Source organism: Tribolium castaneum, chromosome 4, assembly GCF_031307605.1.
Source record: "Tribolium castaneum strain GA2 chromosome 4, icTriCast1.1, whole genome shotgun sequence".
NCBI lineage: Eukaryota > Metazoa > Arthropoda > Insecta > Coleoptera > Tenebrionidae > Tribolium > Tribolium castaneum.
This window is the reverse complement of record NC_087397.1, coordinates 7,258,326-7,275,435: the sequence shown is the minus strand read 5'-3', so window position 1 is coordinate 7,275,435 and position 17,110 is coordinate 7,258,326. Positions and strand designations below refer to the sequence as shown.

The 17,110-nt window shown below is 31.7% G+C and overlaps 2 long non-coding RNA genes across 3 annotated transcripts in view; one reads left to right on the top strand and one right to left on the bottom strand.

Annotated features, from left to right (window-relative positions):
* Positions 1-7,095, bottom strand: part of LOC135265859 (uncharacterized) — a 30,750-nt gene extending 23,655 nt beyond the window's left edge. Inside the window, exon 1 of the long non-coding RNA XR_010333707.1 lies at positions 6,990-7,095. This is a non-coding gene — a long non-coding RNA (uncharacterized LOC135265859). The remainder of the gene's footprint in view (positions 1-6,989) is intronic.
* The window catches only part of LOC135265858 (uncharacterized), a 100,463-nt gene that overhangs the window by 56,551 nt on the left and 26,802 nt on the right, over positions 1-17,110 (top strand). The window lies entirely within an intron of this gene.

The window sequence follows — 17,110 nt, the reverse complement described above, 5'->3', positions numbered from 1 at the left end:
AAGTTTTTTTCTGGTAGAAACTAGCAAGAGTATTTACAATTTGCAAGCTTCCTTTTATCAAGCTTGTAAAATGTTCTTTTTACCACATTTTGCTGATTTACTTTACATAAAAATAATTCCAAGAAAAGCTTTGGAATTTTTGTTCGTTGTCTAAATTGTTTGTGACAGTAGTTTGTAGCTGAAAATCTTCCATTTGGCGCTTTATTTCGATCTATGCAATAAACACCTGATTTGTTCTATTTTGCACATTTGTTGTTAACGAATCGAATAATTAACAGTATTTTTAAAGGCGACTAGAAGAGAAAAACGCTGAAACAAGATGACGTGACCTCCGTCGGCTTTCAAACCGGTTTTGAGTTGCTTACAGTGTTATTCACTCAATATTACACCAATTTCAGCCTCATATATGGGCAGGAATTTTTTATGAATGTTTTAAATGTCATTAAGATATAAAAATAAGGCTCAAACATATGGCTAAATGTTTTTCTTTTTACTAATTGCCTGGACCTGACACTCTCACGCTCCAAGTCGGGATTTTTGGAATTTCTCTTTGATTTTGTAATAAAATACCTCAATAGCATTGTTTTCGAGTCATTAAACCCGAATGCGCAACAGTTCGTGATCAAAGCCGTTATAAACGCATTTTATTGCCAAATAAATGATTTCTAAAAATTGTAACGATCGGCACGTGTGCAAGCCGGAGCAGGTTGTCTGTGGATGCGTTTCATCGACTCTTAAAACTTTACGACACATAAAACTTAACCTTTTATGGCCCACTTTGGCGGCAACAATCAATCTCATCACTTGCCGCAATTGCATCAATTAATAACCGGAGTTTTCCGGGACAGTTTCAAAAATCCAATTTTTATACAGTCGCAAGACTCAATTAAAACTCGAAACTTTGGTTATCTCCATTTTCCAACGTTCGGAATGACTTTATTTACGTCCCCCACTCCACCTTTGGGCAGTCATTTATCTCAAATTAGGCTCCTCCTAGTTTACTATGGCCGCTTGACTAAACTCAACCCACGCACCCCCCATTGGTCCAACCTCCCGAAATGGGACGTACGATACGATAATATATTTCAACAACTGACAAACGGGAATCATGGCCGCGAGGCCTCGACCAATCGCGGGCACACACTTTCATGGCTACCATGATCCGCACCAACTTGGCCCCTTTGCGGCTAGATGGCGCAGCTTAAACCAGATTTGGCGCCAGCTTTATTTAAACCAAGACTTAATAATTACCAAAATTAGACGCCACTTTGAGTTATTAAAGCATCCCCAATTTTTGTACTTGTTATTTTTCAAAACTTTACAGTTTTCTAACGTCATGTTGTTTATTTTTCTTTTAAAAATTATGTCTTGTTTAAAAACCGGGTTATTTTTATAAAACTAAACGCAAGAGAAGCAAAACAGATTGCATTGTTGAGCTGGTGGGACGCAACCAACAAAACACCATGATGGTTCTCATAAATCACTCGTGAAAGGTCATGACCATTTATTTATAATTTCTTGTTTATTTAAGCAAAACTATTATTCACTCAACGACAATTAATTGTAATTGCTGTAAATTGAGTTGTGTAAATGGAAAGTTGGAACTGTAATTAATCATAGCTTTATGGCTGTTGGATCAATGTCAACAACTCGAATGTGGAGGGAAATGGAAAAGAGGAATAAACGAAAAGTTATGCGAAAGATCAGTTTTATTAATGGGGTGTTAAATTGATGAGCCAAACTTTGGACTATACCCACCAGAGGGACCTTAGCCCGGCCTACAGGTTTCTATATTCTGCTGGTTTAATTTATGCCACTTTTCTAACTTATGACTGTTGCTGTAACATTATTACGCGGCAAAAAAGATGATATAAACATGTTCCACGATTTAGGTCACACATCAATCAATTTCGTCCTTGTGCCGTAATTTTTTTTTAATTAAACCGTGCAGCCAGGTTTTAAAATTATCTAATAAAGTGTCTAGGTTGTGTAGGTGCGAATGTGTTTAATTAACCGAAACTTGAAACGTTTTGTTGCCGTAAAACATTTTATTTTCGATAGATAAGAATAAAAACGGCAAGTGGCAATTATCCCCGCATTCCCGGTTTTATTTACCTCAAAGCATGCGTCAAAAAACATTAACCATTTCAACCCCGATTATGACCGGATTTATGGCTTTACTCCCCTATTGCCCATTGTGTGGCATATTTGTGCCGTATCAGAAAACCGTCGATAAGTGTTATGTAATTTTTTGATTTTGGCATTTTGTTTAAAAATCTCGCCATCAGGGATGCGTTTCCATTAGCCTTATCTCGCCCCAGTCTGATAAATCAGGCCATATCTAGTCAAAATATAGCCCTTTCCGCTCCCCTGGCTGAAAGCTTTGCGCCTGAAAATTCGCTTCAACCTCTAAATTTAACTTTTCTATTTCTAATCCGTCCAAATAAGCGGTGCACGAGCAACAATCAGCACGAGGGAGTCTCTTCGCCGATAAACCTCCGATTTTATTTGCCTTACCTGCATAGTAAACCGTTTGCGAATCAAGTAAATTTAAGCAGATCGTTACATTCCATAGCATATGGCAAAGGCAATAATAACATTGGGACGACGTTAATGCTAGACGTAACAGTGTAATTCAATAAACATAAACGGTTTACGGCCCCCGAGCGTGCTCCATTCTCGGGCACAGCATAAATAAATACGCACCTTTAGACGAGGACACGTAACTCAATTCCGACACCTGATCTGACTCGAATTTTGCTAATTGGAGTGGTATTGATTTTGGCCGCAATATTTTGTGGTTTGTTAAGGCTTTTGCGAGTTAATTCCGGGAATTAGACTGCATCCCACAGTCGGCTGGAAACTTTTACGGATTCTAATTTTATGTGGAAATTTAATGATAAAATATTGTACAAGGGGTTGGATTCACTGAAAGTTTGGGAGATTCGCTAAGATAAGGGGATTTCCGCACGACTAAATGAGTTTTTGATTTTCTTAAGGCTGAAGCACTGAACATTTACTGTTTTTTATTCCATCTTCTTGCAGGGAGCGAATTAAAAATTGACTAGAATTGGGTAGGTTCTGTAAATAGTTCTTGCACTACAGATGGGTTACTTAACTGGTAATCCAAGATTTAACTAGTTAATTAAATCTTTAAGACTGTAATATCTTTGTTATCATCTACGAAAATAAATATTATTATCGCTTTTTCGGTTTTAATTCAAAAATTGTTTTGGAAAAAAAACTTTTTTTTATTAAGATTTTTGGCACCGGGTTTAAATTTTTAAACTAAATTAAGATAAAAAAAATGAGTTTAAATAAATTACACCTAACTCTATTATTTTGTTAAGTACACTGAAACAATTTGAATATAAATTGCTTTTTTAAAAAACAATAAAAAGAAAAAATAATTGAGTTCACATTTAAATTTTGCGCTAACTGTCTCTGTCTTACTCCAAACTATCAAAGAGCGCTACTGCGTTTGCAAACAATGTCATGCCATTATATTACGATTATCTACAGATTGATTCAAAGGATCAACTTTCAAATACTGATAAAAGACGTTCAGCTAAGCATAAAAATGAAGTAAAAACTTTTTTTCAAGTAATTTTATTTTTAATTAATTATTTTTTATACTTACTTTTTTTTAGCAACCTTTTAAATTGTTGCTCTTTTGTTTCCAATATTGTCGGATCTAATTTATTGTCGAATGGTTTTTAAATGTTTTGTACATCATAAAAACAAGTATCTGTTATAAGGTCTACTATTTCTGCTAACTACCTGACCTGACTTGACTTGACCTGAAGTGCTAGAAACTTAACTCAAAAATCTAACTTTTGTAGAGCTCGTATCTCGTGAAAAAAAGTTTAAACAATTTTTTTTTAGGAACTTTTAACTCAGTTTATTTGATGTTTATTAACACTACCTAAGAGATGGTCCGATACTGTATACAGCGTGATTCAAAAGTGTCGGACAATCTTTTGGGAGGTGACAGAGGACATCAAACTGAATTAAGAGTTCTTATGACGATAAATTGTTTGAGCCTTCTTTCATGAGATACAGCCCTTCAAAGTTAAATTTTCAAGTTAAGTTTTTGGTTTTTTGAGACTTTAGTTAGCGGAAACGATAGCTCTTTGAACATTAAACAAATATTTGTTAAAAAAATAAAGTATAAAATATTATAAATAATGCGTAATAAAATATATAAAATAAAAAAATATAATAAAAATGTAACAAAAAATATATAAAATATAATAAAAAACTTTATTTTTGTGCTTAACTGAAAGTTTTTTATCACCATTCGGGAGTTTGTCAGTCATTTTTAATTCACTCTGTATGTTAGTTCATTGTTACATTATCTACCTATATGGTTATCGTGTTTCGTTTAAAAAGTCGCTTAAAAACGAATTAAATCTTTTGGGAATTTGTTTTATTATGGCATTTGACTTTTCTAAAGATAACTTGTCAACGATTTCTTATTTTGTCTTTTATTGTCTTTTATTTTGGCACTTGACTGGTTAAGTTGATTGTAAGCTAAAAATTTTTTTTCTTAAAAACAACTTTTTTTTCGAATGTTTAAAAAAATAAGTGAAGCACATCAAGAAATATTTTTTTCTACGTCTTTGGCACATAAAATCACATTTTGAGAAGAATAATAAAGAACATTTTTCCTTGTTACCTGCATAAATAACCATTTTTCTGTACTGTGATTTTTCATTTTTTTTAATTTAATTTTTAATTAAGTTTGAATTCTTAATTTTTAGTTTAATTTTTGGTTTACAGAATTTGACCATTTGACTGCTCAGTATACTGTCAGTTTTAAATTAAAAGATTTCTTTGATTTAATGTCATTTTAAAAAAAATAATATTAAATTATTTCCTTCTTAGTCGAAGAAATGCTTTCTCATTCTTTAGAACCTCATTTTTTGTTTCAAACCGGATTGAATCTAACATACTTCCTCGTAGGTAATTTGGGGATTAGGCGCTAAACTATAAACTAAAAATTATTTCTCTGAGTGCGTTCGAGTCCAGATTATGGATGGATTTAAACCTATTTTATGACATTTGGGTTTAATCTTCTTTTAATTTTTTCCGGCATTAATTGGCGCAAAAAATCACGTTGCATAAAATTGACATAAATACTTTATTTCTAAGCGCATCTAAGCCCGACATTCTTTCCTGGATTAACCACAAAAAAACATCGAGCTTAAGTTAATTCAAATCAAATCGTCCTCCTGTGCTGGATGCAGATTTCGTCCGCCATATTCCGCTCATAAGTCTCATTAATAATAGTCCATTTTCTCCGAAAAAGGCGTTTATTCGTTCAAGCCTCGCTTGCAGTAGCCAGTATTTTGCCAAGTTTATGTTTCAAAGTTGCACCTTGGAAACTACATAAGTATATAAGATGGGATCACGCCCCGTCTCTTATTCAGCAAGAGGCTCTCTCTCTGTTCAACATCTCCCCGTGAGACTGTCCTTACTAACTTAAACATTGCCTGTTCGCCTGCACCAGACAGTATAGACACAAATTTGTGTGCTTTCCCTCCACTATTTCTTCTTATTATTGGGTTCGATAGCGAGCTTTCGAAATTTTCAGCTCGGGTTTCGCCCGACACTCGAGAAAGCTTCGACGCTATTAATGCCCGGAATGGCAACCACGAGCTGGGAATTAATTCCAAAGCGATGCCAAAGGATTCTTTCACTTAATTTTGGAAGAGGGGCTAAAAGGGTCAAAGAATTAACATTCATCCTGACATAAAAAATGCGAAAGCGCCCCCACCTTAAAGTTAATTATTTTTCAAAATAAAACATTTTTTTATTTATGAAAAATTGTAAGGTGTTTTAGTTAGTAGTTACGTTTTCTTGTTGATGCTTCCATCGCATTGGAGACTTTGTTTTCAATTAATTTAGAAAGATAAGAAGAGTTGTCTAAATTAAATTATCAGTTCGACCTCTGAAAAGCCAGTTTTTTCTTCGGGGAGAGATAATAAAAGTTAGAGATGTGACAGTTTGAAATGGAATGGAGCAAAGAGACACTTTATATCCAGGACCATAAATCTCCCAATTGCTCACAAAATCGCTTCCTTTTTCTTAAACTACTTGTTGACGCAATTAATAAAAAGAGTTGAAAGAAAACTAGTAGCTTTAACTAATCAACGACTTAATTTTGCTTTTTTGAGCAGATTTGCTAATAAATAAGCGTATTGGAGTAATGAAAGGAGGTTTTAATCCTCGATCGAGTAAAAACGTTTAATCAGTCTGGGAATAATTTTAGTCTAGACACATTTAGATATCAATTACGTCGCCCATTTCGCTACTTGATGACCGAAACGGATCGAAGATCGTTTGAATGTAACGTCATTAATTTCGAAATTACAACATAATATACATAAGAAATGGTGTAAATAAACCTTTATAAGAAATTGTTATCTTCTGTATCGTAATTTTAGCAAATTATGACAGCTTATCTACTCGGAGTTTTCTTAAATATTCAAGTGCATATTAAATTATGCATTCGAATAATTTTTATATCTCATTTTCCCATTAAATCGAAGAAATATTGCATTTTATTCCGTAATTTTAATTCCGCAGGACGCTCGAGTCCGCAATTATTTATCCTTATCTCGGCTCCGCCTATAACACGTTAAGAACCGGTCGCTTGGCCTCCGGTAGCTCAAAAATCACTATTTCTAAAACGCGACGACTTTATTATTCAAATGCACGGGCACATGGCCACCAAGTGCGCCCTTAAGGGTCAACGATTGCATAAAAAAAGACGCTTAATGAATGTCGCTCCACCTGTTTAAGGAAACTGCATATTTCGTGGGTTCAATTTGTGCTGAACGTCTTAGTTTTAGGTGGAGCGCCATTCACTACACATGCGACAGGGTCATTTGAGGAGATACAATTTTTCCAAACACGCACAATACAGATATCTCTGGGGTTTCAACAATCTGCCACCCCAAGCCATGTTTACGAAATGCTCATACCGTGTTTTTCGTCTATTTATTTCCCTCGAGGAAATAGGAGAAGCAAATTTCCGAAGCGCTGCACATACCAGACCGAGAGCGAACTTTTTATTAATGCAACGACGAGATCGTTATGTGAACTAAATTATGGACACTTAAATTACAAGACAAGAGCGATAAAGTTGAACGAGAAAAATCGACCATTTCATGGGGTTGACGCCGTAAATTATCGCTCATTTGCACACGGGACATCGCAGAGTTTTTGTTGCCACTTCTTCGCTGCTTTGTGCATTTTATCACACTGATAGCGTACTACGTGCATTTTCTATTGCTCGAATGCCACACTTTTCTAAGGTTTTTTTTATATTTTTTCATTCTGCTGCCAGAGTATTTTTTAATATCAGCAGGTGATTTTTTATGTTTTTTGGCTTATGTCTCTAAAACGATACGTGTTATGATAAATCCAGTAAACACCAGTAAACAAAATCAAAGCTAAGAAAATTTTCTTCAAAAGGTACAAAATCTACAATTGTTAAGTACTAGTTCTACAATAGTTACAACCATTATTTTATGTTAATTTAATAATAATAATAATAAAACCGTGTTTGCCAAATAATGTTTGAGATATGAACTGGCAATGATGGTTAAAAAAATTTCTTCGTGTACAATCTTAAGTATACAATAAAAGTGCACTGAAAGGAAGGTGTCAGGAATATTTTCCTATTAAATAAAATTAAATTCCGATTAAATGGTATTGTGAGTTGATTAAAAAAATGGACAGTGTTGATACATACCTACGTAGTAAAATAGTTTAAAGAAACTATAAAACTTTATATTGTTCATATTGTTATATTGTTTATATTATTATTTATATTTATATTTATATTCATATTTATATTTATATACTTTTAGAATTTTTTAACAATTTCTTATACTATTAAATAAAAAAAATAGTATTATTAGTTTGTTAGTAGGGGAGAATGGGGTAAAATAATTCCTCTAAGAGAAAACACTTTCTGGAGAAGGTTTTAGATAATGTGTTAAATTTTTAGACCTATGGTAAAAGACAATAAAAATAAATCTATCTACTTCTAGCAGATTCATCTTGTTCTACATAACGTAATATAACAAGACTCTGATGAGTTTATTGTTTTTTTATTAAATGCAAAGGCTATCTAACAAAAAATATAGGAAAAAAATGCACTAATTGTTTAGGTTGGTGCAGTATATGTGCTTATTTAAAGATACAATACTAATGACTGAACCAAAAGTAACGCACAAAGTTTTTATTTATCTTTGTTATTTGTAATTTTTATAATTTATACATTTTGACATCATAGTGACATTTACTTTTTGTTTACCGTTTTAGACAGTAGACGTTATTATCCTCTTGGAAATAAAAAAAAATTATAATGATGAAATTAAAAAATAAATTTAATAAAATAAAAATTTATTATTGACAACTAAACATTGGGTTCTATCGTTTTATTCTTGACTTATTTTATAAGCGGCATTTGTTTTTTATATTTTTGTTTGTATAATTAAGATGAAAACACTTAATATAACACCTAAACACAAAACAATTAACAAAAAACAAAAAAAAATTAAAAAAGTTAAGGCTCTTTGTGTAATACTCTCAATAACGTTTACAATTTTTTTATTTTATTTACTTTTTTTATTTGTTTTGCTTTATTGTTTTTGAATTTTATTATACTTACCAGAAAGATAAAAAAGTCTGCTTTTAAAACACCAATCAAAAACGTCTGTTGTCATTTAAAAAAATTAAAAACTTCGCTATTCGGAAATAAAATTACCGTTGGGGGCGCCACTGAGCTAGGTCGAAAACAGTAACCATAAATGGCGGGAAAATGTTTATTCGGATATTTTGAGCGTTGTACGAATTTTGAGGCTTCACAATTATTACATTGCCTATGCGGAATGATTATTGCATCTTTGATGCAAGAAACTTATGTTGACAAATGAGAGATGACGAGGAAAACACGAATAACGAATGACTGTTTGGTTCACTTTCTTTATTGGAAAATTATTACAAAGACATTGAAAAGCCTACCTTTTGGCATAATTTACGTTTAAATGTATCAGCAGTTGTTAATCTTTATTGTAGTTTTGTAGATTTACCGCAGCATTTCATGATTTTTTCAGTGGAAAATTCTAACCTAAAATTCATAACACTTCACTATTTTATTGGTTTCTTGAGCCAAACTTTGTGTTCGCTGTGATCCATTACTTATAATCTTTAATTAGACAACTGTTTGATAACACTTTGTAATCAAAATTTAAATATTTTTCACTTTTTATCTACTTTCAAGTTCCAACAATAAACACTTTATACCACGAAAAACTACAGAACCAAAGTCAACGCTAGTATTTACCACCACGTACTTTTAAAGTAATTCTTTCTATTGTAAGTAATTAACACTATACACGAAAAATTGTTGAACAATTCATTAAATGTCAGTTAAATGTGGCATTACGAAAATTTCTTTACTGTTTTCGACATAGTTCAAAAGTCATCACCAGAGGGCGTCTAGTTAATTTTATTTCCGAATTACTCAAAGACAAATAACGTCAGAAGTGTCAAAAAGATACTAATTTTGGGAGTTACTTTTGGGTCAGTCTGTATATTCTGTATTCTACAACTTGTTTTTTGTCTGGACTATGGGTATAAAAGCTAACAGTATTTTTAATAAATATTTATTTCTATTTATTATTATTTATTTATTGATTATACTTCTGTGACAGGAAAAGTTTCGGACAAAAAAATAACAAATTTAAATAAATAAATAATTAATTTTTCTAAAGACTGCTATGCATATTATTTTTGTTTATTCATAGAAGAATTGGTCTGTTTTTGTACCATGTAATAAAGTTATTTAATAATTATATTAAAGAATTTCCGTTTACACTTTTTAATTATGTTTATTGTTCATGAAACCTGACATAAAATAAAATTAAAGTGTGGCGGAACAATAAAAGCCCCCAAACGGATAGTTGGAATAATTTAAATACTTTTTCCCACGAACCGCTAATTAGAACAAAATTTTGTTCTTCTTTCGGCTTCGGTTTTTTCAAGTTTCGTCTCCTGTGAAGCGACTAATTTAAAATTCTTCTATAGTCAGTCATAAATTATTCTTCGTGCCGATGTCACTTTCCATATTGAACGTGAAAAATACAACCCGTTCAACCCTTCTCAGAAAACTTTCCCCTTTTGGGTAACATTGCACAACAATAATTTTATCACCCGTGCAGCGGCAGACTTTCTCTTCTCACCTCTGAAATTTTTTTCTTGCACGAGCAAGCAATCTAGTCTCGTGTAGAATAACAAGATGGGAACAGGGCGAGCGAAATAAGACGATAAATAAAACGAAATAAGCAATAGCCGTGCACAAGGCGGACATAAATGGCAGACAGGTAAACGGGAAAATGGCCAATGTTTACGAAACTGCAATTGCTTCCGGAGTTTCGGCGATAAACGACATCTCTAAGCCAATTGTTCTTCGTCGGGATAAGGTCTAATTCCCGCGTACTTTAACCACGCGATCGCTACGACCATCCGAACAATGGACATTTTTATTTAATGGACGGTGAGGGATGTGGGAGATTGTTACGGATGCAAAGAAGACTTGTATTCCAAACGAGACGCACACGGAGATGCAAGATTCAGAAGGTGAGGCGAGCACTGCTCACAAAGTGAAAAATTAAATGGGGCGACATGACGGAGGTACGAATAAATTGATTCTGCAGATTTTTAGCGCGAAAAATTAATATAGTCAAATAGTTAAAATAGATCAGTAACTTTTTTTCTGCTTAGGAACCGTAAATCTCAGAAGTTTTAAGTTTTTAGTAATTGTTATTACACTATGAATTTATTTTATCGGTGTTTCCATCTAGGCATGATTGCTTCAGTTCAGCAGAATTTGTACTATACCTACTACATGTAGTTGTTTAGCGTCACTCTAACTAACTTTTCAATGATTGAATGAGATTGAATTTATTAAATTATATCTTAAAATAATTAATATATATATTTTTAATGTAGGTATTTTCTTATACTTATATATATATATATATATATATAAGTATAAGAAAATACCTACTTCTTTTCTATTTTCTTATTTTTCTTATTTTCTATTTTCTTATACTTATATATATATATATATATATATATATATATATATATATATATAAGTATAAGAAAATACCTACATTAAAAATATAGAGAAAACTAGTCACTAGTTACAATCAAATAAAAGTTTAAATACAGGGTCGCTAGAAAGTACAGATAGGTACAGCCTAATATTTTTAATACGGCTTAACAAAGTAATTTTAAATTTCGGAACCAACTGAAATTTTAAAAGAGCATTTTTTCTGAATTTTGTGAAATTTTTATTTTTATTAAAAGGTAAAAAATTAAAAATTTAATTCTGAATTTTTGAAAAAGTCAAACTGAGTTAAGGACGTTACAAGGACGAATAAGAAACGAAATTTTCAATATTTCTCTAGATATTTTAAAAAACTATACCTAATAGTGCATAAAAGTTGTAGGTATCAAACGATACTTAAACTTTTGTTTGTACTTACCATCGTGCTCTTTTTCATAATATTTTTTTCTAATTTATTTTAATTTGGTTTGACGAAACATGAAATAAATATAAGAAATCTTTTTTTAATGAGCTTTATACATGTCATGCTTTACATTGACAGTTGTATTTATTTGTTGCATAATATTTATACTCGTACTTTTTATAGTTAATTTGTATCTAACATTTTGTTGTATGTTGTCGTTTACTTATATCTTGTCGTACGTTTCAAATTTTTCTCGTTGTGATGAAAAAGCTTGAGCAAACAGATCATCAAGAGGAAAGAATTGTAAAAAGGAACAATTTTGCTATTGACAACAACTTCGTATTCTGAAACTTCTTTTTTTATTATTATATTTTCAGTTTTTTAAGTGCTGTCACAATTTGTGTACATTTTTTTATAAGTTTATTTTCTCAATGGAAAACTTGGCCCAAAAATGTGGTAAAATACGTATGAAAAAATTTAGAACAATTTTTGTTTCAACTGTATTTTAACTGTATCTTAGTAACATTGGATTATACGATCTCGCTAGAAATGAATGTGAGATTCTAGTAGCTTCTTAAAAAAAAAACGGGCAATGTTAATATATGAAAAATTTGGTTTTACTGATTGCCTGAGTAGATAAAAATTGGTACTTTTCAGAAATTTTATAGAAATAAAATAATTAAATCCGGCAAATTCTAGAACTACCTGAGATCCTACACTATTTTATAAACAGTCCGTATTATTTCACACAGAAAAAACTTTATAGTGATAAAATCGGCGATAGTAAAATAGATAAGTATTCAACAATAAAACGATCACTAAACCAAAAAGTAAATATCAAAAGGATTTTTTTAACTAGGTGTTTTTGGAAAACAGACTTTTCAGTACGCAGAATCTCAAAATTGAAAAGTACAAAGAGAAAGTTTAATGTGAAAAAGTCTGTTCGTGAAATACGCTTCTGTACTCATAAACGTTTTCTTGACAAAAAAAATCTTTTGTGAACAATAATCTACGCAGTTTAGTGGTGTCAGCTATGAAAAGCTCAGTCATTTTGTAGTGGAATACGAGTACATTATTTGGTTTTCTTTAACTTAGATGTAATTTTAGAGCAAATTTTTGCAAATAAAAGTTGTAATGGAAATTTTTTGTCAGTTTAATGCGTAGGTTTGTTATATTTTTACATATTAATTGTATATTTTGAGATTTGCTGAGTAACGCTCTAAATAATGCAAAAGCAGATTTAAGTCAAATAAAATTATTAAAATATTTAATTATACTCTTGCCTTGATCCTGTTTTAATTCTTGACACTACTAAGTCAAGAACGAAAAAGTTATTTATTTATTTATTTTCTTATTTTTTATTACTTTTTTATTTTTTCTATACACTTTTTTATCTCTAATTTGCAATATATTAACTATAAAAAAGGGTTAAGACGGTTTATATCACGAAATAAGTTAAATATTTGGTTTATTTAGGTACATGGTGTGATATTTCGTTTACTTGTAAATTGAAAATCTTCGGAAAAATTTATGTAAACAAATTTTTACGTAAGCATTCTTACTTATTGAGGTAATTGTGAACTGAAAAAACACGAACTTAAAAGGAGGGCAAATTCGTTATCATTTTGACGTGTTTTGTGATGTAAACGTTGTCCATATTTGTGTAGATCGAATGGTGCTACACCCAGTAATAACTTAGTAAATTTATTAGATCCACCCTCAAGCGATATATAAAAGACGAGAAAGGAAAAACAGCCGAAAACCTAAATCCATTGGAAGTATAAACTTGTCAAATTAAATATTTTGCTGATGATGCTTGCCAGATTGTGGATGCGTCATGCAAGAAACAGCCGAGCATTTTTACATATTTTTATTCAGAATTTTTTCAATCTCAATCTAATTGCAGTCGTAACGTATTACAAATCAGCGGAACCAATAAACTGAGTTATAAACTCAAGACTCCAGTCCACTTCCAGCCGTTTGAAATTCGTATCATCCAGCCATAAATCAGCTTCTTCCTCTAATAAAGAATTTTTTGCAAAATAATAGATTTACACCGTCCATTTATTAGCAACTGTTGCAGCGCTTAGAAATAAAGTACGAAAATAAGCCTTCAATTAACACACAGACAATTACAAATAAGCAAATATAAACGTCAATACTTTAGTTAAAATTTATGTTTACGACTCGTACACGCTAACAAAAGTAAAGAAATAAATAAAGTAAAATAATGACTCGTTTTCCCGTGTAACCAATACCCGATTACAATTTATTCGTTATTGCATTAAAAAATTAGCGCCACCGCTGCGTGCATTTTACTCCGTTTCGTCGCAAAGCTGCGCTTTGATCATCTTAACGGCCCATAAATCCGAAAGTCTTCACGTGGTAGCCATTGATTGTCAAGATGAAAGAGAAAATCCCGACCTAGAGCAACGCGAAATTTATGTCATGAGTGAGTGACGTGACGTCAGCTGATGGTCCATTACTTCGTTATCATACGACATGGAGTACCATCGACCCCAAAGCTGCGTAAGAATCGACATAATGGCGGCCTCGGCGATGTCGCCGCTGATTTTCCGAAGGGTCGACGGTCCGAGACGATGTCGCCAGATATTAATTTCGGCAACGTCGTAAATTTTCATTTGCTTGCGAATTTCCCCAATTCCACTCGTTCTACTTCCTCGGAATACACTTGAATTTAATGCAAGTTATACAGGGTGGTCCAGACCAGCTCCCGTCGTCTGCAGCTTTGTAATTATTTAAGATAGAATTTGTAGGTGTTATTTGAATCTTTTTTTGCAAAAGGGCCTAACTAACACTTTTACGTTTTCGAGAAAAGCTAAAAAAAATTTTATTTTTTATTTTAGATGTAACTGACGACATTAAAAAAACATAGAAAAATCTACACTTTATTTTCTGCAATAAACTGAATTTTGTCTAGTGATTTTTTTATGTTTTGTTTTCATATGGACTTGGGAACGCAAATAAAGAAGGATTTGATTAACTCTTTATTAGGCGCACATGTACCATTTTTCATGATTTTGGAAATGTTTTAATGACTGCCTTTCCCGTAAACTTTAGGTGTAATTTCCCGACTACTAAATTATAATAATTCCTAAAAAACTTCATTTGTGAAATTCAGAAGTCGTTCAAAAGACCAGTCGCGTCATTTTAAAAGATACGTTAAAAGATATATCTGAATAAATTTATTAGTTTTTGAAATATTATGTGATTTTTTTTAACAGCAATAATCAGTGAAATCAAATAGGTGCGATATTATTTACAACTATTTTTATCTGGTACAGAAAGGGAAGAGACTATCTAATGTTACTTAATCCCTTTCTGCATAAAACGATTTATTTATACTCTAGGACACATTTCAAGAAAATATTTTTGGTTATACAGAGTGTCCCATAAAAGTATGACGTTATAATAATTTTTTTTATGCCATGCTATTATTTTTTGTGTGCTCATTACGATGTCTTCGTAGCTTTATATACATGTCTCTAAAGTGTTGTTAAATTGGTTTCGGAATTACTGTTAAAAAAATTAGATCCAAAAAAATCGGTGCCACATCTTTAGATTTAAAAATTAATTAACAGTGTTTTTTTATGACACTGTTGGTACGTAGATTTTGACTAAGATCTAACAGGCTTATTAATTGGGTCTGATTGATCTGAATTACTATATAGGTGTTCACAATTTATTTTCAAACTTCTTAAATTTTAGATCTTTTTATTTTGCTTATTTTATTAAGTTTTCTCATGGTGTTTGCAGAAGCAAATTTAAAATGTTTTTCAAGAATTTTCAAAAAAAATATTTTATTACAAGAAAATTTGTTATCCTAGAATCTGTTAAACCAAATGGTAAATTATTTTTTGATATGTACTAATATGAATAATTTCATTAGTAATTTAATTATTACTTGATACATAAATGAATTTTACTCATCAAGCATTAATAATAAAATAAATAAAAAAAGAACAAAAAATTTGCACACTTTAAGAAATATTTCTAATTTGCTAGGTATACAAACCGCATATCGTTAGAAATCTTAAAAAAATGCCATCGATACGTGTGAAGAAATACATGGTGTTTTATTTGAAAAAAAAAAGAGTTATTCAACTGTTTTTTTTTAGCACAGCCTGTACATTATCAGCGTGTTTCAAGTAAAAGTCGACTATTGCTAAAATTACAGGATATTCTGAGTTTTTCTGTTGTAAATTGATCGGAAAATATTCATAGGCGACTTTGATGAAACATTGTTTTTTTATAACGAAAAGTTGAATAATTCCGAAACGAAAAGAGATAGATCCATAATAGTTTATACAGTTACATTATTTTTTTGCATAGAATCTAATTATGCAAAAATATATAGGGTGTTCCATTTAAAAAATATAACTTTGGTTTATTACCCTGTGTATAATATAAATATTTGTAGTTTCTAGCCTTTAAGTCAATCTATCGGATAATAAAAACGGCATGGCAATATTTTAAGTAACTAAAAAGTTACAGGTAATGCTTTTTTGTGACTAAGAACGGTGACGTAAAATTACATGCTGCATATATTTTTACAAAAAGTAAAGGGAGCTGTAACACTCTGTATAATAATAACATTGCACTTTTGGTAATCAGTGCGGGCAACAATTTAAAATGTAGCGCATCCACGTGCATAAATTAGGGATTTATCAAATTTGGTTAATAGCTTACGCAGCGATGTAAATTAGTGGGTAATTACGGTGCGAATATGTATTTTTGAGATAACTTTATCTAATACTTTTCCCACAAATTACCATTTTAGATGAGGTGGAAGACACTTAAAAACCGGAATGTAGGAAGGCAAGTAATGATTTTTTCGTGTCTTGAATTCTGGCTACAATAATCATAAATAATCGGTCTATAAGTCACGTCTCATGCAAGCCTCGTAAACAAATCGGTGGCGTCTCAATTAATCATGCAACAGACGAGAAGTTATCGTCCAATCTTTTTAAAATTTTGAAGGGTCAATTTTTGAATAAATCTTGGTGATTATCGGGCGGTTCTCACGTCTAGACGAGGCTTGCGTCTTGAATAAATCTCGGTTCATTTCTGATTGCGGGTAATTCTGTAATTTGCTTTCTGGTTCAATGTATGTCACGATAAACTGAATTGTTTATGTCGTCTCGCGTTTTTTGCAGCGACAATGAACCCCTGCCTCTTGTAAATTAGTCGCGATGTTGTTGTAGATTAGGGCGAAATTTACAGGCCGTTCGGTAGTCACATTCATGTCGCATTTGACATTTGGGATCACCTTTGAGGCGCGTTTAAAATTATTGGATTAAGGTGATTTCATGGTTTACGGAATCCGAATTGTAAAAATAAAACGCTGGGTAAATAAACGGGGCTTTATTTAAATTTTGCAGGAAATGGTTGGAGGATGAGACGACGTGTAATTTAATTAATCGAGCAGTTAGTTTTTTAATTAAAATTTACATATCGGCTCAAATTATGCAAAATGGGTTTTTCTTATGTAAGATTTGGGCCGGCATGTGTCGGTTTAATTGATAGGGCGGTCA